This window comes from Salvelinus fontinalis, unplaced genomic scaffold (genome assembly GCF_029448725.1).
Source record: "Salvelinus fontinalis isolate EN_2023a unplaced genomic scaffold, ASM2944872v1 scaffold_0135, whole genome shotgun sequence".
Classification (NCBI taxonomy): domain Eukaryota; kingdom Metazoa; phylum Chordata; class Actinopteri; order Salmoniformes; family Salmonidae; genus Salvelinus; species Salvelinus fontinalis.
Window position 1 is genome coordinate 81299 of NW_026600344.1, and position 26819 is coordinate 108117.

General features: G+C 37.1%; 1 protein-coding gene across 1 annotated transcript in view; it reads right to left on the reverse strand.

Annotated features, from left to right (window-relative positions):
* The window catches only part of LOC129843430 (2-hydroxyacylsphingosine 1-beta-galactosyltransferase-like), a gene marked incomplete at its 3' end in the record, with an annotated part of 84658 nt that extends 58190 nt beyond the window's left edge, over positions 1 to 26468 (reverse strand). The window contains exon 1 of the mRNA XM_055912143.1: positions 26246 to 26468. The remainder of the gene's footprint in view (positions 1 to 26245) is intronic.
* Between the last annotated feature and the right edge of the window lie 351 nt (positions 26469 to 26819).

Consider the following 26819-nt stretch of genomic DNA (forward strand, 5'->3'; position numbering starts at 1 on the left):
GACACTATTCTGTATACTTCTGACCCTTCTTTGGACACTGTGTTAACAACCCTCCAGACGAGCTTCAATGCCATACAACTCTCCTTCCGTGGCCTCCAACTGCTCTTAAATGCAAGTAAAAACTAAATGCATGCTTTTCAACCGATCACTACCCGCACCTGCCCGCCCGTCCAGTATCACTACTCTGGATGGTTCTGACTTAGAATACGTGGAAAACTACAAATACCTAGGTGTCTGGTTAGACTGTAAACTCTACTTCCAGACTCACATTAAGCATCTCCAATCCAAAAATAAATCTAGAATCGGCTTCCTATTTCGCAACAAAGCCTCCTTCACTCATGCTGCCAAACATACCCTCGTAAAACTGACTATCCTACCGATCCTTGACTTCGGCGATGTCATTTACAAAATAGCCTCCAACATTCTACTCAGCAAATTGGATGCAGTCTATCACAGTGCCATCCGTTTTGCTGCCAAAGCCCCTTATACTACCCACCACTGCGACCTGTATGCTCTCGTTGGCTGGCCCTCGCTTCATATTCATCCCCAAACCCACTGGCTCCAGGTCATCTATAAGTCTCTGCTAGGTAAAGCCCCGCCTTATCTCAGCTCACTGGTCTCCATAGCAGCACCCACCCGCAGCACGCGCTCCAGCATGTATATCTCACTGGTCACCCCCAAAGCCAACACCTCCTTTGGCCGCCTTACCATCCAGTTCTCTGCTACCAATGACTGGTACGAATTGCAAAAATCACTGAAGCTGGAGACTCATATCTCCCTCACTAACTTTAAGCACCAGCTGTCAGAGCAGCTCACAGATCACTGCACCTGTACATAGCCCATCTGTAAATAGCCCATCCAACTACCTCATCCCCACACTATTATTTATTTTATTAATGTTGCTCCTTTGCCAGAATCTCTACTTGCACACTCATCTTCTGTGCATCTATCACTCCAGTGTTTAATTGCTATATTATTTCACCACAAAATCCTATGTATTGCCTTACCTCCTTTATCCTACCTCATTTGCACTGTATATAGACTTTTCTATTGTATTATTGACTGTATGTTTGTTTTACTCCATGTGTAACTCTGTGTTGTTGTCTGTGTCGAACTGCTTTGCTTTATTCTTGGCCAGGTCTCAGTTGTAAATGAGAACTTGTTCTCAACTAGCCTACCTGGTTAAATAAGGTGAAATAAAACAAAATGACTTTAGTATCTGACTGTCTGTAAGATGTCACACACACACACACACACACACACACACACACACACACACACACACACACACACACACACACACACACACACACACACACACACACACACACACACACACACACACACACACACACACACACACACACACACACACACACACACACACACACACTCTCTCTCAGTGTGTTTTGGTTGAAGAGCCACTGAGGTCAGTATGATTGTGAAAACATCCTGGTCTGTGTGAAGTATGTCTCAGTTAGAGAGCTAGATCAGTTCACACACACACACACACAGAGAGCGAGAGCGAGAGCGAGAGCGAGAGAGAGAGAGAGAGAGAGAGAGACGGAGAGACGGAGAGACGGAGAGACGGAGAGACGGAGAGACGGAGACGGAGACGAGAGAGAGTTCAAATGTCAACTAGGTTACCTGGTGAAATAATGGTGAAAGATGAACTGAGGTCCACACTCCAGTCCAGTTGTTAGTTGTAATGCACCTTAAAGCTGGTTGCCAACCGCCATGTAAAGTTCAATTAGACTACAGACATTATGGACCAACATTAACTAAGGTAGAACACACTACTGACATTATGGATCAACATTAACTAAGGTAGAACAGACTACTGACATTATGGACCAACATTAACTAAGGTAGAACAGACTACTGACATTACGGATCAACATTAACTAAGGTAGAACAGACTACTGACATTATGGATCAACATTAACTAAGGTAGAACAGACTACTGACTGATCAACATTAACTAAGGTAGAACAGACTACTGACATTATGGATCAACATTAACTAAGGTAGAACAGACTACTGATATTATGGATCAACATTAACTAAGGTAGAACAGACTACTGACATTATGGACCAACATTAACTAAGGTAGAACAGACTACTGACATTATGGATCAACATTAACTAAGGTAGAACAGACTACTGACATTATGGACCAACATTAACTAAGATAGAACAGACTACTGACATTATGGATCAACATTAACTAAGGTAGAACAGACTACTGACATTATGGATCAACATTAACTAAGGTAGAACAGACTACTGACATTATGGACCAACATTAACTAAGGTAGAACAGACTACTGACATTATGGATCAACATTAACTAAGGTAGAACAGACTACTGACATTATGGACCAACATTAACTAAGGTAGAACAGACTACTGACATTATGGATCAACATTAACTAAGGTAGAACAGATTACTGACATTATTGATCAACATTAACTAAGGTAGAACAGACTACTGACATTATGGACCAACATTAACTAAGGTAGAACAGACTACTGACATTATGGATCAACATTAACTAAGGTAGAACAGATTACTGACATTATTGATCAACATTAACTAAGGTAGAACAGACTACTGACATTATGGACCAACATTAACTAAGGTAGAACAGACTACTGACATTACGGATCAACATTAACTAAGGTAGAACAGACTACTGACATTACGGATCAACATTAACTAAGGTAGAACAGACTACTGACATTATGGATCAACATTAACTAAGGTAGAACAGACTACTGACATTATGGATCAACATTAACTAAGGTAGAACAGACTACTGACATTATGGACCAACATTAACTAAGGTAGAACAGACTACTGACTGATCAACATTAACTAAGGTAGAACAAACTACTGACATTATGGATCAACATTAACTAAGGTAGAACAGACTACTGACATTATGGACCAACAGACTACTGACATTATGGACCAACATTAACTAAGGTAGAACAGACTACTGACATTACGGATCAACATTAACTAAGGTAGAACAGACTACTGACATTATGGACCAACATTAACTAAGGTAGAACAGACTACTGACTGATCAACATTAACTAAGGTAGAACAGACTACTGACATTATGGACCAACATTAACTAAGGTAGAACAGACTACTGACATTATGGACCAACATTAACTAAGGTAGAACAGACTACTGACATTATGGATCAACATTAACTAAGGTAGAATAGACTACTGACATTATGGACCAACATTAACTAAGGTAGAACAGACTACTGACATTATGGATCAACATTAACTAAGGTAGAACAGACTACTGACATTATGCATCAACATTAACTAAGGTAGAACAGACTACTGACATTATGGATCAACATTAACTAAGGTAGAACACACTACTGACATTATGGATCAACATTAACTAAGGTAGAACAGACTACTGACATTATGGATCAACATTAACTAAGGTAGAACAGACTACTGACATTATGGACCAACATTAACTAAGGTAGAACAGACTACTGACATTATGGATCAACATTAACTAAGGTAGAACAGACTACTGACATTATGGATCAACATTAACTAAGGTAGAACAGACTACTGACATTATGGACCAACAGACTACTGACATTATGGATCAACATTAACTAAGGTAGAACAGACTACTGACATTACGGACCAACATTAACTAAGGTAGAACAGACTACTGACATTATGGATCAACATTAACTAAGGTAGAACAGACTACTGACATTATGGACCAACATTAACTAAGGTAGAACAGACTACTGACATTATGGATCAACATTAACTAAGGTAGAACAGACTACTGACATTACGGATCAACATTAACTAAGGTAGAACAGACTACTGACATTATGGATCAACATTAACTAAGGTAGAACAGACTACTGACTGATCAACATTAACTAAGGTAGAACAGACTACTGACATTATGGATCAACATTAACTAAGGTAGAACAGACTACTGATATTATGGATCAACATTAACTAAGGTAGAACAGACTACTGACATTATGGACCAACATTAACTAAGGTAGAACAGACTACTGACATTATGGATCAACATTAACTAAGGTAGAACAGACTACTGACATTATGGACCAACATTAACTAAGATAGAACAGACTACTGACATTATGGATCAACATTAACTAAGGTAGAACAGACTACTGACATTATGGATCAACATTAACTAAGGTAGAACAGACTACTGACATTATGGACCAACATTAACTAAGGTAGAACAGACTACTGACATTATGGATCAACATTAACTAAGGTAGAACAGACTACTGACATTATGGACCAACATTAACTAAGGTAGAACAGACTACTGACATTATGGATCAACATTAACTAAGGTAGAACAGATTACTGACATTATTGATCAACATTAACTAAGCTAGAACAGACTACTGACATTATGGACCAACATTAACTAAGGTAGAACAGACTACTGACATTATGGATCAACATTAACTAAGGTAGAACAGATTACTGACATTATTGATCAACATTAACTAAGGTAGAACAGACTACTGACATTATGGACCAACATTAACTAAGGTAGAACAGACTACTGACATTACGGATCAACATTAACTAAGGTAGAACAGACTACTGACATTACGGATCAACATTAACTAAGGTAGAACAGACTACTGACATTATGGATCAACATTAACTAAGGTAGAACAGACTACTGACATTATGGATCAACATTAACTAAGGTAGAACAGACTACTGACATTATGGACCAACATTAACTAAGGTAGAACAGACTACTGACTGATCAACATTAACTAAGGTAGAACAAACTACTGACATTATGGATCAACATTAACTAAGGTAGAACAGACTACTGACATTATGGACCAACAGACTACTGACATTATGGACCAACATTAACTAAGGTAGAACAGACTACTGACATTACGGATCAACATTAACTAAGGTAGAACAGACTACTGACATTATGGACCAACATTAACTAAGGTAGAACAGACTACTGACTGATCAACATTAACTAAGGTAGAACAGACTACTGACATTATGGACCAACATTAACTAAGGTAGAACAGACTACTGACATTATGGACCAACATTAACTAAGGTAGAACAGACTACTGACATTATGGATCAACATTAACTAAGGTAGAATAGACTACTGACATTATGGACCAACATTAACTAAGGTAGAACAGACTACTGACATTATGGATCAACATTAACTAAGGTAGAACAGACTACTGACATTATGCATCAACATTAACTAAGGTAGAACAGACTACTGACATTATGGATCAACATTAACTAAGGTAGAACACACTACTGACATTATGGATCAACATTAACTAAGGTAGAACAGACTACTGACATTATGGATCAACATTAACTAAGGTAGAACAGACTACTGACATTATGGACCAACATTAACTAAGGTAGAACAGACTACTGACATTATGGATCAACATTAACTAAGGTAGAACAGACTACTGACATTATGGATCAACATTAACTAAGGTAGAACAGACTACTGACATTATGGACCAACAGACTACTGACATTATGGATCAACATTAACTAAGGTAGAACAGACTACTGACATTACGGACCAACATTAACTAAGGTAGAACAGACTACTGACATTATGGATCAACATTAACTAAGGTAGAACAGACTACTGACATTATGGACCAACATTAACTAAGGTAGAACAGACTACTGACATTATGGATCAACATGAACTAAGGTAGAACAGACTACTGACATTACGGACCAACATTAACTAAGGTAGAACAGACTACTGACATTATGGACCAACATTAACTAAGGTAGAACAGACTACTGACATTATGGATCAACATGAACTAAGGTAGAACAGACTACTGACATTATGGATCAACATTAACTAAGGTAGAACAGACTACTGACATTATGGACCAACATTAACTAAGGTAGAACAGACTACTGACATTATGGACCAACATTAACTAAGGTAGGACAGACTATTGACATTATGGATCAACATTAACTAACGTAGAACAGACTACTGACATTATGGACCAACATTAACTAAGGTAGAACAGACTACTGACATTATGGACCAACATTAACTAAGGTAGAACAGACTACTGACATTATGGATCAACATTAACTAAGGTAGAACAGACTACTGACATTATGGACCAACATTAACTAAGGTAGAACAGACTACTGACATTATGGACCAACATTAACTAAGGTAGGACAGACTATTGACATTATGGATCAACATTAACTAACGTAGAACAGACTACTGACATTATGGACCAACATTAACTAAGGTAGAACAGACTACTGACATTATGGACCAACATTAACTAAGGTAGAACAGACTACTGACATTATGGACCAACATTAACTAAGGTAGAACAGACTACTGACATTACGGACCAACATTAACTAAGGTAGAACAGACTACTGACATTATGGATCAACATTAACTAAGGTAGAACAGACTACTGACATTATGGATCAACATTAACTAAGGTAGAACAGACTACTGACATTATGGACCAACATTAACTAAGGTAGAACAGACTACTGACTGATCAACATTAACTAAGGTAGACCAGACTACTGACATTATGGATCAACATTAACTAAGGTAGAACAGACTACTGACATTATGGACCAACAGACTACTGACATTATGGACCAACATTAACTAAGGTAGAACAGACTACTGACATTACGGATCAACATTAACTAAGGTAGAACAGACTACTGACATTATGGACCAACATTAACTAAGGTAGAACAGACTACTGACTGATCAACATTAACTAAGGTAGAACAGACTACTGACATTATGGACCAACATTAACTAAGGTAGAACAGACTACTGACATTATGGACCAACATTAACTAAGGTAGAACAGACTACTGACATTATGGATCAACATTAACTAAGGTAGAATAGACTACTGACATTATGGACCAACATTAACTAAGGTAGAACAGACTACTGACATTATGGATCAACATTAACTAAGGTAGAACAGACTACTGACATTATGCATCAACATTAACTAAGGTAGAACAGACTACTGACATTATGGATCAACATTAACTAAGGTAGAACACACTACTGACATTATGGATCAACATTAACTAAGGTAGAACAGACTACTGACATTATGGATCAACATTAACTAAGGTAGAACAGACTACTGACATTATGGACCAACATTAACTAAGGTAGAACAGACTACTGACATTATGGATCAACATTAACTAACGTAGAACAGACTACTGACATTATGGACCAACATTAACTAAGGTAGAACAGACTACTGACATTATGGACCAACATTAACTAAGGTAGAACAGACTACTGACATTATGGACCAACATTAACTAAGGTAGAACAGACTACTGACATTACGGACCAACATTAACTAAGGTAGAACAGACTACTGACATTATGGATCAACATTAACTAAGGTAGAACAGACTACTGACATTATGGATCAACATTAACTAAGGTAGAACAGACTACTGACATTATGGACCAACATTAACTAAGGTAGAACAGACTACTGACTGATCAACATTAACTAAGGTAGACCAGACTACTGACATTATGGATCAACATTAACTAAGGTAGAACAGACTACTGACATTATGGACCAACAGACTACTGACATTATGGACCAACATTAACTAAGGTAGAACAGACTACTGACATTACGGATCAACATTAACTAAGGTAGAACAGACTACTGACATTATGGACCAACATTAACTAAGGTAGAACAGACTACTGACTGATCAACATTAACTAAGGTAGAACAGACTACTGACATTATGGACCAACATTAACTAAGGTAGAACAGACTACTGACATTATGGACCAACATTAACTAAGGTAGAACAGACTACTGACATTATGGATCAACATTAACTAAGGTAGAATAGACTACTGACATTATGGACCAACATTAACTAAGGTAGAACAGACTACTGACATTATGGATCAACATTAACTAAGGTAGAACAGACTACTGACATTATGCATCAACATTAACTAAGGTAGAACAGACTACTGACATTATGGATCAACATTAACTAAGGTAGAACACACTACTGACATTATGGATCAACATTAACTAAGGTAGAACAGACTACTGACATTATGGATCAACATTAACTAAGGTAGAACAGACTACTGACATTATGGACCAACATTAACTAAGGTAGAACAGACTACTGACATTATGGACCAACAGACTACTGACATTATGGACCAACATTAACTAAGGTAGAACAGACTACTGACATTATGGACCAACATTAACTAAGGTAGAACAGACTACTGACATTATGGATCAACATTAACTAAGGTAGAACAGACTACTGACATTATGGATCAACATTAACTAAGGTAGAACAGACTACTGACATTATGGACCAACAGACTACTGACATTATGGATCAACATTAACTAAGGTAGAACAGACTACTGACATTACGGATCAACATGAACTAAGGTAGAACAGACTACTGACATTATGGATCAACATTAACTAAGGTAGAACAGACTACTGACATTATGGACCAACATTAACTAAGGTAGAACAGACTACTGACATTATGGATCAACATGAACTAAGGTAGAACAGACTACTGACATTACGGACCAACATTAACTAAGGTAGAACAGACTACTGACATTATGGACCAACATTAACTAAGGTAGAACAGACTACTGACATTATGGATCAACATGAACTAAGGTAGAACAGACTACTGACATTATGGATCAACATTAACTAAGGTAGAACAGACTACTGACATTATGGACCAACATTAACTAAGGTAGAACAGACTACTGACATTATGGACCAACATTAACTAAGGTAGGACAGACTATTGACATTATGGATCAACATTAACTAACGTAGAACAGACTACTGACATTATGGACCAACATTAACTAAGGTAGAACAGACTACTGACATTATGGACCAACATTAACTAAGGTAGAACAGACTACTGACATTATGGATCAACATTAACTAAGGTAGAACAGACTACTGACATTATGGACCAACATTAACTAAGGTAGAACAGACTACTGACATTATGGACCAACATTAACTAAGGTAGGACAGACTATTGACATTATGGATCAACATTAACTAACGTAGAACAGACTACTGACATTATGGACCAACATTAACTAAGGTAGAACAGACTACTGACATTATGGACCAACATTAACTAAGGTAGAACAGACTACTGACATTATGGACCAACATTAACTAAGGTAGAACAGACTACTGACATTACGGACCAACATTAACTAAGGTAGAACAGACTACTGACATTATGGATCAACATTAACTAAGGTAGAACAGACTACTGACATTATGGATCAACATTAACTAAGGTAGAACAGACTACTGACATTATGGACCAACATTAACTAAGGTAGAACAGACTACTGACTGATCAACATTAACTAAGGTAGACCAGACTACTGACATTATGGATCAACATTAACTAAGGTAGAACAGACTACTGACATTATGGACCAACAGACTACTGACATTATGGACCAACATTAACTAAGGTAGAACAGACTACTGACATTACGGATCAACATTAACTAAGGTAGAACAGACTACTGACATTATGGACCAACATTAACTAAGGTAGAACAGACTACTGACTGATCAACATTAACTAAGGTAGAACAGACTACTGACATTATGGACCAACATTAACTAAGGTAGAACAGACTACTGACATTATGGACCAACATTAACTAAGGTAGAACAGACTACTGACATTATGGATCAACATTAACTAAGGTAGAATAGACTACTGACATTATGGACCAACATTAACTAAGGTAGAACAGACTACTGACATTATGGATCAACATTAACTAAGGTAGAACAGACTACTGACATTATGCATCAACATTAACTAAGGTAGAACAGACTACTGACATTATGGATCAACATTAACTAAGGTAGAACACACTACTGACATTATGGATCAACATTAACTAAGGTAGAACAGACTACTGACATTATGGATCAACATTAACTAAGGTAGAACAGACTACTGACATTATGGACCAACATTAACTAAGGTAGAACAGACTACTGACATTATGGATCAACATTAACTAACGTAGAACAGACTACTGACATTATGGACCAACATTAACTAAGGTAGAACAGACTACTGACATTATGGACCAACATTAACTAAGGTAGAACAGACTACTGACATTATGGACCAACATTAACTAAGGTAGAACAGACTACTGACATTACGGACCAACATTAACTAAGGTAGAACAGACTACTGACATTATGGATCAACATTAACTAAGGTAGAACAGACTACTGACATTATGGATCAACATTAACTAAGGTAGAACAGACTACTGACATTATGGACCAACATTAACTAAGGTAGAACAGACTACTGACTGATCAACATTAACTAAGGTAGACCAGACTACTGACATTATGGATCAACATTAACTAAGGTAGAACAGACTACTGACATTATGGACCAACAGACTACTGACATTATGGACCAACATTAACTAAGGTAGAACAGACTACTGACATTACGGATCAACATTAACTAAGGTAGAACAGACTACTGACATTATGGACCAACATTAACTAAGGTAGAACAGACTACTGACATTATGGACCAACATTAACTAAGGTAGAACAGACTACTGACATTATGGATCAACATTAACTAAGGTAGAATAGACTACTGACATTATGGACCAACATTAACTAAGGTAGAACAGACTACTGACATTATGGATCAACATTAACTAAGGTAGAACAGACTACTGACATTATGCATCAACATTAACTAAGGTAGAACAGACTACTGACATTATGGATCAACATTAACTAAGGTAGAACACACTACTGACATTATGGATCAACATTAACTAAGGTAGAACAGACTACTGACATTATGGATCAACATTAACTAAGGTAGAACAGACTACTGACATTATGGACCAACATTAACTAAGGTAGAACAGACTACTGACATTATGGACCAACAGACTACTGACATTATGGACCAACATTAACTAAGGTAGAACAGACTACTGACATTACGGATCAACATTAACTAAGGTAGAACAGACTACTGACATTATGGACCAACATTAACTAAGGTAGAACAGACTACTGACTGATCAACATTAACTAAGGTAGAACAGACTACTGACATTATGGACCAACATTAACTAAGGTAGAACAGACTACTGACATTATGGACCAACATTAACTAAGGTAGAACAGACTACTGACATTATGGATCAACATTAACTAAGGTAGAATAGACTACTGACATTATGGACCAACATTAACTAAGGTAGAACAGACTACTGACATTATGGATCAACATTAACTAAGGTAGAACAGACTACTGACATTATGCATCAACATTAACTAAGGTAGAACAGACTACTGACATTATGGATCAACATTAACTAAGGTAGAACACACTACTGACATTATGGATCAACATTAACTAAGGTAGAACAGATTACTGACATTATTGATCAACATTAACTAAGGTAGAACAGACTACTGACATTATGGACCAACATTAACTAAGGTAGAACAGACTACTGACATTATGGATCAACATTAACTAAGGTAGAACAGATTACTGACATTATTGATCAACATTAACTAAGGTAGAACAGACTACTGACATTATGGACCAACATTAACTAAGGTAGAACAGACTACTGACATTACGGATCAACATTAACTAAGGTAGAACAGACTACTGACATTACGGATCAACATTAACTAAGGTAGAACAGACTACTGACATTATGGATCAACATTAACTAAGGTAGAACAGACTACTGACATTATGGATCAACATTAACTAAGGTAGAACAGACTACTGACATTATGGACCAACATTAACTAAGGTAGAACAGACTACTGACTGATCAACATTAACTAAGGTAGAACAAACTACTGACATTATGGATCAACATTAACTAAGGTAGAACAGACTACTGACATTATGGACCAACAGACTACTGACATTATGGACCAACATTAACTAAGGTAGAACAGACTACTGACATTACGGATCAACATTAACTAAGGTAGAACAGACTACTGACATTATGGACCAACATTAACTAAGGTAGAACAGACTACTGACTGATCAACATTAACTAAGGTAGAACAGACTACTGACATTATGGACCAACATTAACTAAGGTAGAACAGACTACTGACATTATGGACCAACATTAACTAAGGTAGAACAGACTACTGACATTATGGATCAACATTAACTAAGGTAGAATAGACTACTGACATTATGGACCAACATTAACTAAGGTAGAACAGACTACTGACATTATGGATCAACATTAACTAAGGTAGAACAGACTACTGACATTATGCATCAACATTAACTAAGGTAGAACAGACTACTGACATTATGGATCAACATTAACTAAGGTAGAACACACTACTGACATTATGGATCAACATTAACTAAGGTAGAACAGACTACTGACATTATGGATCAACATTAACTAAGGTAGAACAGACTACTGACATTATGGACCAACATTAACTAAGGTAGAACAGACTACTGACATTATGGATCAACATTAACTAAGGTAGAACAGACTACTGACATTATGGATCAACATTAACTAAGGTAGAACAGACTACTGACATTATGGACCAACAGACTACTGACATTATGGATCAACATTAACTAAGGTAGAACAGACTACTGACATTACGGACCAACATTAACTAAGGTAGAACAGACTACTGACATTATGGATCAACATTAACTAAGGTAGAACAGACTACTGACATTATGGACCAACATTAACTAAGGTAGAACAGACTACTGACATTATGGATCAACATTAACTAAGGTAGAACAGACTACTGACATTACGGATCAACATTAACTAAGGTAGAACAGACTACTGACATTATGGATCAACATTAACTAAGGTAGAACAGACTACTGACTGATCAACATTAACTAAGGTAGAACAGACTACTGACATTATGGATCAACATTAACTAAGGTAGAACAGACTACTGATATTATGGATCAACATTAACTAAGGTAGAACAGACTACTGACATTATGGACCAACATTAACTAAGGTAGAACAGACTACTGACATTATGGATCAACATTAACTAAGGTAGAACAGACTACTGACATTATGGACCAACATTAACTAAGATAGAACAGACTACTGACATTATGGATCAACATTAACTAAGGTAGAACAGACTACTGACATTATGGATCAACATTAACTAAGGTAGAACAGACTACTGACATTATGGACCAACATTAACTAAGGTAGAACAGACTACTGACATTATGGATCAACATTAACTAAGGTAGAACAGACTACTGACATTATGGACCAACATTAACTAAGGTAGAACAGACTACTGACATTATGGATCAACATTAACTAAGGTAGAACAGATTACTGACATTATTGATCAACATTAACTAAGCTAGAACAGACTACTGACATTATGGACCAACATTAACTAAGGTAGAACAGACTACTGACATTATGGATCAACATTAACTAAGGTAGAACAGATTACTGACATTATTGATCAACATTAACTAAGGTAGAACAGACTACTGACATTATGGACCAACATTAACTAAGGTAGAACAGACTACTGACATTACGGATCAACATTAACTAAGGTAGAACAGACTACTGACATTACGGATCAACATTAACTAAGGTAGAACAGACTACTGACATTATGGATCAACATTAACTAAGGTAGAACAGACTACTGACATTATGGATCAACATTAACTAAGGTAGAACAGACTACTGACATTATGGACCAACATTAACTAAGGTAGAACAGACTACTGACTGATCAACATTAACTAAGGTAGAACAAACTACTGACATTATGGATCAACATTAACTAAGGTAGAACAGACTACTGACATTATGGACCAACAGACTACTGACATTATGGACCAACATTAACTAAGGTAGAACAGACTACTGACATTACGGATCAACATTAACTAAGGTAGAACAGACTACTGACATTATGGACCAACATTAACTAAGGTAGAACAGACTACTGACTGATCAACATTAACTAAGGTAGAACAGACTACTGACATTATGGACCAACATTAACTAAGGTAGAACAGACTACTGACATTATGGACCAACATTAACTAAGGTAGAACAGACTACTGACATTATGGATCAACATTAACTAAGGTAGAATAGACTACTGACATTATGGACCAACATTAACTAAGGTAGAACAGACTACTGACATTATGGATCAACATTAACTAAGGTAGAACAGACTACTGACATTATGCATCAACATTAACTAAGGTAGAACAGACTACTGACATTATGGATCAACATTAACTAAGGTAGAACACACTACTGACATTATGGATCAACATTAACTAAGGTAGAACAGACTACTGACATTATGGATCAACATTAACTAAGGTAGAACAGACTACTGACATTATGGACCAACATTAACTAAGGTAGAACAGACTACTGACATTATGGATCAACATTAACTAAGGTAGAACAGACTACTGACATTATGGATCAACATTAACTAAGGTAGAACAGACTACTGACATTATGGACCAACAGACTACTGACATTATGGATCAACATTAACTAAGGTAGAACAGACTACTGACATTACGGACCAACATTAACTAAGGTAGAACAGACTACTGACATTATGGATCAACATTAACTAAGGTAGAACAGACTACTGACATTATGGACCAACATTAACTAAGGTAGAACAGACTACTGACATTATGGATCAACATGAACTAAGGTAGAACAGACTACTGACATTACGGACCAACATTAACTAAGGTAGAACAGACTACTGACATTATGGACCAACATTAACTAAGGTAGAACAGACTACTGACATTATGGATCAACATGAACTAAGGTAGAACAGACTACTGACATTATGGATCAACATTAACTAAGGTAGAACAGACTACTGACATTATGGACCAACATTAACTAAGGTAGAACAGACTACTGACATTATGGACCAACATTAACTAAGGTAGGACAGACTATTGACATTATGGATCAACATTAACTAACGTAGAACAGACTACTGACATTATGGACCAACATTAACTAAGGTAGAACAGACTACTGACATTATGGACCAACATTAACTAAGGTAGAACAGACTACTGACATTATGGATCAACATTAACTAAGGTAGAACAGACTACTGACATTATGGACCAACATTAACTAAGGTAGAACAGACTACTGACATTATGGACCAACATTAACTAAGGTAGGACAGACTATTGACATTATGGATCAACATTAACTAACGTAGAACAGACTACTGACATTATGGACCAACATTAACTAAGGTAGAACAGACTACTGACATTATGGACCAACATTAACTAAGGTAGAACAGACTACTGACATTATGGACCAACATTAACTAAGGTAGAACAGACTACTGACATTACGGACCAACATTAACTAAGGTAGAACAGACTACTGACATTATGGATCAACATTAACTAAGGTAGAACAGACTACTGACATTATGGATCAACATTAACTAAGGTAGAACAGACTACTGACATTATGGACCAACATTAACTAAGGTAGAACAGACTACTGACTGATCAACATTAACTAAGGTAGACCAGACTACTGACATTATGGATCAACATTAACTAAGGTAGAACAGACTACTGACATTATGGACCAACAGACTACTGACATTATGGACCAACATTAACTAAGGTAGAACAGACTACTGACATTACGGATCAACATTAACTAAGGTAGAACAGACTACTGACATTATGGACCAACATTAACTAAGGTAGAACAGACTACTGACTGATCAACATTAACTAAGGTAGAACAGACTACTGACATTATGGACCAACATTAACTAAGGTAGAACAGACTACTGACATTATGGACCAACATTAACTAAGGTAGAACAGACTACTGACATTATGGATCAACATTAACTAAGGTAGAATAGACTACTGACATTATGGACCAACATTAACTAAGGTAGAACAGACTACTGACATTATGGATCAACATTAACTAAGGTAGAACAGACTACTGACATTATGCATCAACATTAACTAAGGTAGAACAGACTACTGACATTATGGATCAACATTAACTAAGGTAGAACACACTACTGACATTATGGATCAACATTAACTAAGGTAGAACAGACTACTGACATTATGGATCAACATTAACTAAGGTAGAACAGACTACTGACATTATGGACCAACATTAACTAAGGTAGAACAGACTACTGACATTATGGATCAACATTAACTAACGTAGAACAGACTACTGACATTATGGACCAACATTAACTAAGGTAGAACAGACTACTGACATTATGGACCAACATTAACTAAGGTAGAACAGACTACTGACATTATGGACCAACATTAACTAAGGTAGAACAGACTACTGACATTACGGACCAACATTAACTAAGGTAGAACAGACTACTGACATTATGGATCAACATTAACTAAGGTAGAACAGACTACTGACATTATGGATCAACATTAACTAAGGTAGAACAGACTACTGACATTATGGACCAACATTAACTAAGGTAGAACAGACTACTGACTGATCAACATTAACTAAGGTAGACCAGACTACTGACATTATGGATCAACATTAACTAAGGTAGAACAGACTACTGACATTATGGACCAACAGACTACTGACATTATGGACCAACATTAACTAAGGTAGAACAGACTACTGACATTACGGATCAACATTAACTAAGGTAGAACAGACTACTGACATTATGGACCAACATTAACTAAGGTAGAACAGACTACTGACTGATCAACATTAACTAAGGTAGAACAGACTACTGACATTATGGACCAACATTAACTAAGGTAGAACAGACTACTGACATTATGGACCAACATTAACTAAGGTAGAACAGACTACTGACATTATGGATCAACATTAACTAAGGTAGAATAGACTACTGACATTATGGACCAACATTAACTAAGGTAGAACAGACTACTGACATTATGGATCAACATTAACTAAGGTAGAACAGACTACTGACATTATGCATCAACATTAACTAAGGTAGAACAGACTACTGACATTATGGATCAACATTAACTAAGGTAGAACACACTACTGACATTATGGATCAACATTAACTAAGGTAGAACAGACTACTGACATTATGGATCAACATTAACTAAGGTAGAACAGACTACTGACATTATGGACCAACATTAACTAAGGTAGAACAGACTACTGACATTATGGACCAACAGACTACTGACATTATGGACCAACATTAACTAAGGTAGAACAGACTACTGACATTATGGACCAACATTAACTAAGGTAGAACAGACTACTGACATTATGGATCAACATTAACTAAGGTAGAACAGACTACTGACATTATGGATCAACATTAACTATGGTAGAACAGACTACTGACATTATGGACCAACAGACTACTGACATTATGGATCAACATTAACTAAGGTAGAACAGACTACTGACATTACGGATCAACATGAACTAAGGTAGAACAGACTACTGACATTATGGATCAACATTAACTAAGGTAGAACAGACTACTGACATTATGGACCAACATTAACTAAGGTAGAACAGACTACTGACATTATGGATCAACATGAACTAAGGTAGAACAGACTACTGACATTACGGACCAACATTAACTAAGGTAGAACAGACTACTGACATTATGGACCAACATTAACTAAGGTAGAACAGACTACTGACATTATGGATCAACATGAACTAAGGTAGAACAGACTACTGACATTATGGATCAACATTAACTAAGGTAGAACAGACTACTGACATTATGGACCAACATTAACTAAGGTAGAACAGACTACTGACATTATGGACCAACATTAACTAAGGTAGGACAGACTATTGACATTATGGATCAACATTAACTAACGTAGAACAGACTACTGACATTATGGACCAACATTAACTAAGGTAGAACAGACTACTGACATTATGGACCAACATTAACTAAGGTAGAACAGACTACTGACATTATGGATCAACATTAACTAAGGTAGAACAGACTACTGACATTATGGACCAACATTAACTAAGGTAGAACAGATTACTGACATTATGGACCAACATTAACTAAGGTAGGACAGACTATTGACATTATGGATCAACATTAACTAACGTAGAACAGACTACTGACATTATGGACCAACATTAACTAAGGTAGAACAGACTACTGACATTATGGACCAACATTAACTAAGGTAGAACAGACTACTGACATTATGGACCAACATTAACTAAGGTAGAACAGACTACTGACATTACGGACCAACATTAACTAAGGTAGAACAGACTACTGACATTATGGATCAACATTAACTAAGGTAGAACAGACTACTGACATTATGGATCAACATTAACTAAGGTAGAACAGACTACTGACATTATGGACCAACATTAACTAAGGTAGAACAGACTACTGACTGATCAACATTAACTAAGGTAGACCAGACTACTGACATTATGGATCAACATTAACTAAGGTAGAACAGACTACTGACATTATGGACCAACAGACTACTGACATTATGGACCAACATTAACTAAGGTAGAACAGACTACTGACATTACGGATCAACATTAACTAAGGTAGAACAGACTACTGACATTATGGACCAACATTAACTAAGGTAGAACAGACTACTGACTGATCAACATTAACTAAGGTAGAACAGACTACTGACATTATGGACCAACATTAACTAAGGTAGAACAGACTACTGACATTATGGACCAACATTAACTAAGGTAGAACAGACTACTGACATTATGGATCAACATTAACTAAGGTAGAATAGACTACTGACATTATGGACCAACATTAACTAAGGTAGAACAGACTACTGACATTATGGATCAACATTAACTAAGGTAGAACAGACTACTGACATTATGCATCAACATTAACTAAGGTAGAACAGACTACTGACATTATGGATCAACATTAACTAAGGTAGAACACACTACTGACATTATGGATCAACATTAACTAAGGTAGAACAGACTACTGACATTATGGATCAACATTAACTAAGGTAGAACAGACTACTGACATTATGGACCAACATTAACTAAGGTAGAACAGACTACTGACATTATGGATCAACATTAACTAACGTAGAACAGACTACTGACATTATGGACCAACATTAACTAAGGTAGAACAGACTACTGACATTATGGACCAACATTAACTAAGGTAGAACAGACTACTGACATTATGGACCAACATTAACTAAGGTAGAACAGACTACTGACATTACGGACCAACATTAACTAAGGTAGAACAGACTACTGACATTATGGATCAACATTAACTAAGGTAGAACAGACTACTGACATTATGGATCAACATTAACTAAGGTAGAACAGACTACTGACATTATGGACCAACATTAACTAAGGTAGAACAGACTACTGACTGATCAACATTAACTAAGGTAGACCAGACTACTGACATTATGGATCAACATTAACTAAGGTAGAACAGACTACTGACATTATGGACCAACAGACTACTGACATTATGGACCAACATTAACTAAGGTAGAACAGACTACTGACATTACGGATCAACATTAACTAAGGTAGAACAGACTACTGACATTATGGACCAACATTAACTAAGGTAGAACAGACTACTGACTGATCAACATTAACTAAGGTAGAACAGACTACTGACATTATGGACCAACATTAACTAAGGTAGAACAGACTACTGACATTATGGACCAACATTAACTAAGGTAGAACAGACTACTGACATTATGGATCAACATTAACTAAGGTAGAATAGACTACTGACATTATGGACCAACATTAACTAAGGTAGAACAGACTACTGACATTATGGATCAACATTAACTAAGGTAGAACAGACTACTGACATTATGCATCAACATTAACTAAGGTAGAACAGACTACTGACATTATGGATCAACATTAACTAAGGTAGAACACACTACTGACATTATGGATCAACATTAACTAAGGTAGAACAGACTACTGACATTATGGATCAACATTAACTAAGGTAGAACAGACTACTGACATTATGGACCAACATTAACTAAGGTAGAACAGACTACTGACATTATGGACCAACAGACTACTGACATTATGGACCAACATTAACTAAGGTAGAACAGACTACTGACATTACGGATCAACATTAACTAAGGTAGAACAGACTACTGACATTATGGACCAACATTAACTAAGGTAGAACAGACTACTGACTGATCAACATTAACTAAGGTAGAACAGACTACTGACATTATGGACCAACATTAACTAAGGTAGAACAGACTACTGACATTATGGACCAACATTAACTAAGGTAGAACAGACTACTGACATTATGGATCAACATTAACTAAGGTAGAATAGACTACTGACATTATGGACCAACATTAACTAAGGTAGAACAGACTACTGACATTATGGATCAACATTAACTAAGGTAGAACAGACTACTGACATTATGCATCAACATTAACTAAGGTAGAACAGACTACTGACATTATGGATCAACATTAACTAAGGTAGAACACACTACTGACATTATGGATCAACATTAACTAAGGTAGAACAGACTACTGACATTATGGATCAACATTAACTAAGGTAGAACAGACTACTGACATTATGGACCAACATTAACTAAGGTAGAACAGACTACTGACATTATGGACCAACATTAACTAAGGTAGGACAGACTATTGACATTATGGATCAACATTAACTAACGTAGAACAGACTACTGACATTATGGACCAACATTAACTAAGGTAGAACAGACTACTGACATTATGGACCAACATTAACTAAGGTAGAACAGACTACTGACATTATGGACCAACATTAACTAAGGTAGAACAGACTACTGACATTACGGACCAACATTAACTAAGGTAGAACAGACTACTGACATTATGGATCAACATTAACTAAGGTAGAACAGACTACTGACATTATGGATCAACATTAACTAAGGTAGAACAGACTACTGACATTATGGACCAACATTAACTAAGGTAGAACAGACTACTGACTGATCAACATTAACTAAGGTAGACCAGACTACTGACATTATGGATCAACATTAACTAAGGTAGAACAGACTACTGACATTATGGACCAACAGACTACTGACATTATGGACCAACATTAACTAAGGTAGAACAGACTACTGACATTACGGATCAACATTAACTAAGGTAGAACAGACTACTGACATTATGGACCAACATTAACTAAGGTAGAACAGACTACTGACTGATCAACATTAACTAAGGTAGAACAGACTACTGACATTATGGACCAACATTAACTAAGGTAGAACAGACTACTGACATTATGGACCAACATTAACTAAGGTAGAACAGACTACTGACATTATGGATCAACATTAACTAAGGTAGAATAGACTACTGACATTATGGACCAACATTAACTAAGGTAGAACAGACTACTGACATTATGGATCAACATTAACTAAGGTAGAACAGACTACTGACATTATGCATCAACATTAACTAAGGTAGAACAGACTACTGACATTATGGATCAACATTAACTAAGGTAGAACACACTACTGACATTATGGATCAACATTAACTAAGGTAGAACAGACTACTGACATTATGGATCAACATTAACTAAGGTAGAACAGACTACTGACATTATGGACCAACATTAACTAAGGTAGAACAGACTACTGACATTATGGATCAACATTAACTAAGGTAGAACAGACTACTGACATTATGGATCAACATTAACTAAGGTAGAACAGACTACTGACATTATGGACCAACAGACTACTGACATTATGGATCAACATTAACTAAGGTAGAACAGACTACTGACATTACGGACCAACATTAACTAAGGTAGAACAGACTACTGACATTATGGATCAACATTAACTAAGGTAGAACAGACTACTGACATTATGGACCAACATTAACTAAGGTAGAACAGACTACTGACATTATGGATCAACATGAACTAAGGTAGAACAGACTACTGACATTATGGATCAACATTAACTAAGGTAGAACAGACTACTGACATTATGGACCAACATTAACTAAGGTAGAACAGACTACTGACATTATGGATCAACATTAACTAAGGTAGAACAGACTACTGACATTACGGATCAACATTAACTAAGGTAGAACAGACTACTGACATTATGGATCAACATTAACTAAGGTAGAACAGACTACTGACATTATGGACCAACATTAACTAAGGTAGAACAGACTACTGACATTATGGATCAACATTAACTAAGGTAGAACAGACTACTGACATTACGGATCAACATTAACTAAGGTAGAACAGACTACTGACATTATGGATCAACATTAACTAAGGTAGAACAGATTACTGACATTATGGATCAACATTAACTAAGGTAGAACAGACTACTGACATTACGGATCAAGATTAACTAAGGTAGAACAGACTACTGACATTACGGACCAACATTAACTAAGGTAGAACAGACTACTGACATTATGGACCAACATTAACTAAGGTAGAACAGACTACTGACATTATGGACCAACATTAACTAAGGTAGAACAGACTACTGACATTATGGACCAACATTAACTAAGGTAGAACAGACTACTGACATTATGGATCAACATTAACTAAGGTAGAACAGACTACTGACATTATGGACCAACATTAACTAAGGTAAAACAGACTACTGACATTATGGACCAACATTAACTAAGGTAGAACTGACTACTGACATTACAGACCAACATTAACTAAGGTAGAACAGACTACTGACATTATGGACCAACATTAACTAAGGTAGAACAGACTACTGACATTACGGACCAACATTAACTAAGGTAGAACAGACTACTGACATTATGGACTAACATTAACTAAGGTAGAACAGACTACTGACATTACGGACCAACATTAACTAAGGTAGAACAGACTACTGACATTATGGATCAACATTAACTAAGGTAGAACAGACTACTGACATTATGGATCAACATTAACTAAGGTAGAACAGACTACTGACATTACGGACCAACATTAACTAAGGTAGAACAGACTACTGACATTATGGACCAACATTAACTAAGGTAGAACAGACTACTGGCATTATGGATCAACATTAACTAAGGTAGAACAGACTACTGACATTATGGATCAACATTAACTAAGGTAGAACAGACTACTGACATTATGGACCAACATTAACTAAGGTAGAACAGACTACTGACATTATGGACCAACATTAACTAAGGTAGAACAGACTACTGACATTACGGATCAACATTAACTAAGGTAAAACAGACTACTGACATTATGGACCAACATTAACTAAGGTAGAACAGACTACTGACATTATGGACCAACATTAACTAAGGTAGAACAGACTACTGACATTACGGATCAACATTAACTAAGGTAAAACAGACTACTGACATTATGGACCAACATTAACTAAGGTAGAACAGACTACTGACATTATGGACCAACATTAACTAAGGTAGAACAGACTACTGACATTATGGATCAACATTAACTAAGGTAGAACAGACTACTGACATTATGGATCAACATTAACTAAGGTAGAACAGACTACTGACATTATGGACCAACATTAACTAAGGTAGAACAGACTACTGACATTATGGACCAACATTAACTAAGGTAGAACAGACTAATGACATTATGGACCAACATTAACTAAGGTAGAACAGACTACTGACATTATGGACCAACATTAACTAAGGTAGAACAGACTACTGACTGACCAACATTAACTAAGGTAGAACAGACTACTGACATTATGGATCAACATTAACTAAGGTAGTTCCTGGGACAACATCCTGGTCACAAGGTCATGTGACATTCAGGGTGTGTACTAAACAGCACCCAAATCCCTATACAACCTATTGTCATAAATAGTGCACTATAAAGGGGAATAGGGTGCCATTGAGGACACAATGGCACTCAGTGTGTACTTATGTAGAGTCTTCATAATGCTACTCAGTGTGTACTTATGTAGAGTCTTCATAATGCTGCTCAGTGTGTCCTTATGTAGAGTCTTCATAATGCTACTCAGTGTGTCCTTATGTAGAGTCTTCATAATGCTACTCAGTGTGTACTTATGTAGAGTCTTCATAATGCTGCTCAGTGTGTCCTTATGTAGAGTCTTCATAATGCTACTCAGTGTGTCCTTATGTAGAGTCTTCATAATGCTGCTCAGTGTGTCCTTATGTAGAGTCTTCATAATGCTGCTCAGTGTGTCCTTATGTAGAGTCTTCATAATGCTACTCAGTGTGTCCTTATGTAGAGTCTTCATAATGCTGCTCAGTGTGTCCTTATGTAGAGTCTTCATAATGCTACTCAGTGTGTCCTTATGTAGAGTCTTCATAATGCTGCTCAGTGTGTCCTTATGTAGAGTCTTCATAATGCTACTCAGTGTGTACTTATGTAGAGTCTTCATAATGCTACTCGGTGTGTCCTTATGTAGAGTCTTCATAATGCTGCTCAGTGTGTCCTTATGTAGAGTCTTCATAATGCTACTCAGTGTGTCCTTATGTAGAGTCTTCATAATGCTGCTCAGTGTGTCCTTATGTAGAGTCTTCATAATGCTACTCAGTGTGTACTTATGTAGAGTCTTCATAATGCTACTCAGTGTGTCCTTATGTAAAGTCTTCATAATGCTGCTCAGTTTGTCCTTATGTAGAGTCTTCATAATGCTACTCAGTGTGTACTTATGTAGAGTCTTCATAATGCTACTCAGTGTGTACTTATGTAGAGTCTTCATAATGCTGCTCAGTGTGTCCTTATGTAGAGTCTTCATAATGCTACTCAGTGTGTCCTTATGTAGAGTCTTCATAATGCTGCTCAGTGTGTCCTTATGTAGAGTCTTCATAATGCTACTCAGTGTGTACTTATGTAGAGTCTTCATAATGCTACTCGGTGTGTCCTTATGTAGAGTCTTCATAATGCTGCTCAGTGTGTCCTTATGTAGAGTCTTCATAGTGCTGCTCAGTGTGTACTTATGTAGAGTCTTCATAATGCTGCTCAGTGTGTCCTTATGTAGAGTCTTCATAATGCTACTCAGTGTGTCCTTATGTAGAGTCTTCATAATGCTACTCAGTGTGTCCTTATGTAGAGTCTTCATAATGCTGCTCAGTGTGTCCTTATGTAGAGTCTTCATAATGCTACTCAGTGTGTCCTTATGTAGAGTCTTCATAATGCTACTCAGTGTGTCCTTATGTAGAGTCTTCATAATGCTACTCAGTGTGTCCTTATGTAGAGACTTCATAATGCTACTCAGTGTGTACTCATGTAGAGTCTTCATAATGCTGTGTGCTCTGCTCTCTCTGGGTCAATGTTTGAGTTTGTCAGGTGACGGTATCTGGGTATTAACTAGAGGGAAATGGCCCGTTTTCTATTAGTCTCAGTTGTATATAGTCATGCTCTGTGTGCACAGAGACAGAAGGGAGTGAATGGAGGTATGGAGAGATGCAGCGAGAGAGCTACACAAAGAGTGAGGCATTGTGAGAGATCGAGGGCTCCCAGCGGTGTACAGTACTGCATCTCAGTGCTTGAGGCGTCACTAGAGACACCCTGGTTCGATTACAGGCTGTACCCCGGTCTGTGACCAGCGGAAAAACACTGACTCTGTGCAAAGAAGCCTAGACGGCGAGATACACCTGCTTAGGTTACGACACTCTCTCTCTCTCTCTCTCTCTCTCAACTTTTTCTCTCTCAACCGCGTCTAATAGACGCTACAACTTGCCTGCTATTCGGTCATAGATACGAGGTTATCTGTAGGCTGTGTTGCATCTGTATATTTCGAAACCACACACAAGCACACACGCACCCGCGGGCGCGCATACAGATACTCACACACGTACACCTGTTGCTGCTGCATACTAGCGGGAGGTTTCGGCTTACCTGAGTTCCTTGTACACGGTAGAACGGGTGAGGGGAGGCAGCCTCGACCGGTCAGACTATCCAGAATCCACCTGAACGACAGGTTGAAAAATAGATAAATAATAAATTCTGTAAAAAGTGTCCGTGTTAAATGGAGGTGCGGGTTAGCTGCTGTGGTGCGGCTCCGGTCCAGATGCGTCTAGTAACGACTGGTCGAAGACAGTCTATCTCCGGTCCAACTCCGACTGGCCTGCTCTGGGGCGGGACTTAGCGCTGGGCTAGCCTGCCTCCGAAGTGAAGGGAGTGGCAGAGAGAGAGAGAGAGAGAGAGAGAGAGAGAGAGAGAGAGAGAGAGAGAGAGAGAGAGAGAGAGAGAGAGAGAGAGACTGTACTCTCTGTTTAGGGCCAGATTGCATTCTAGTTTGCTCTGTTTTTTTGTAAATTCTTTCCAAATTCTTTGTCATGTAATTCTCTTTCTATTTTCTCGTGGTTTGGTTGGGTCTTTCCCATGCCAATGAAGCCCTTTCAATTGAGAGTGATTACAACACTGTACATAGCCATTATATGAGAGTGATTACAACACTGTACATAGCCAT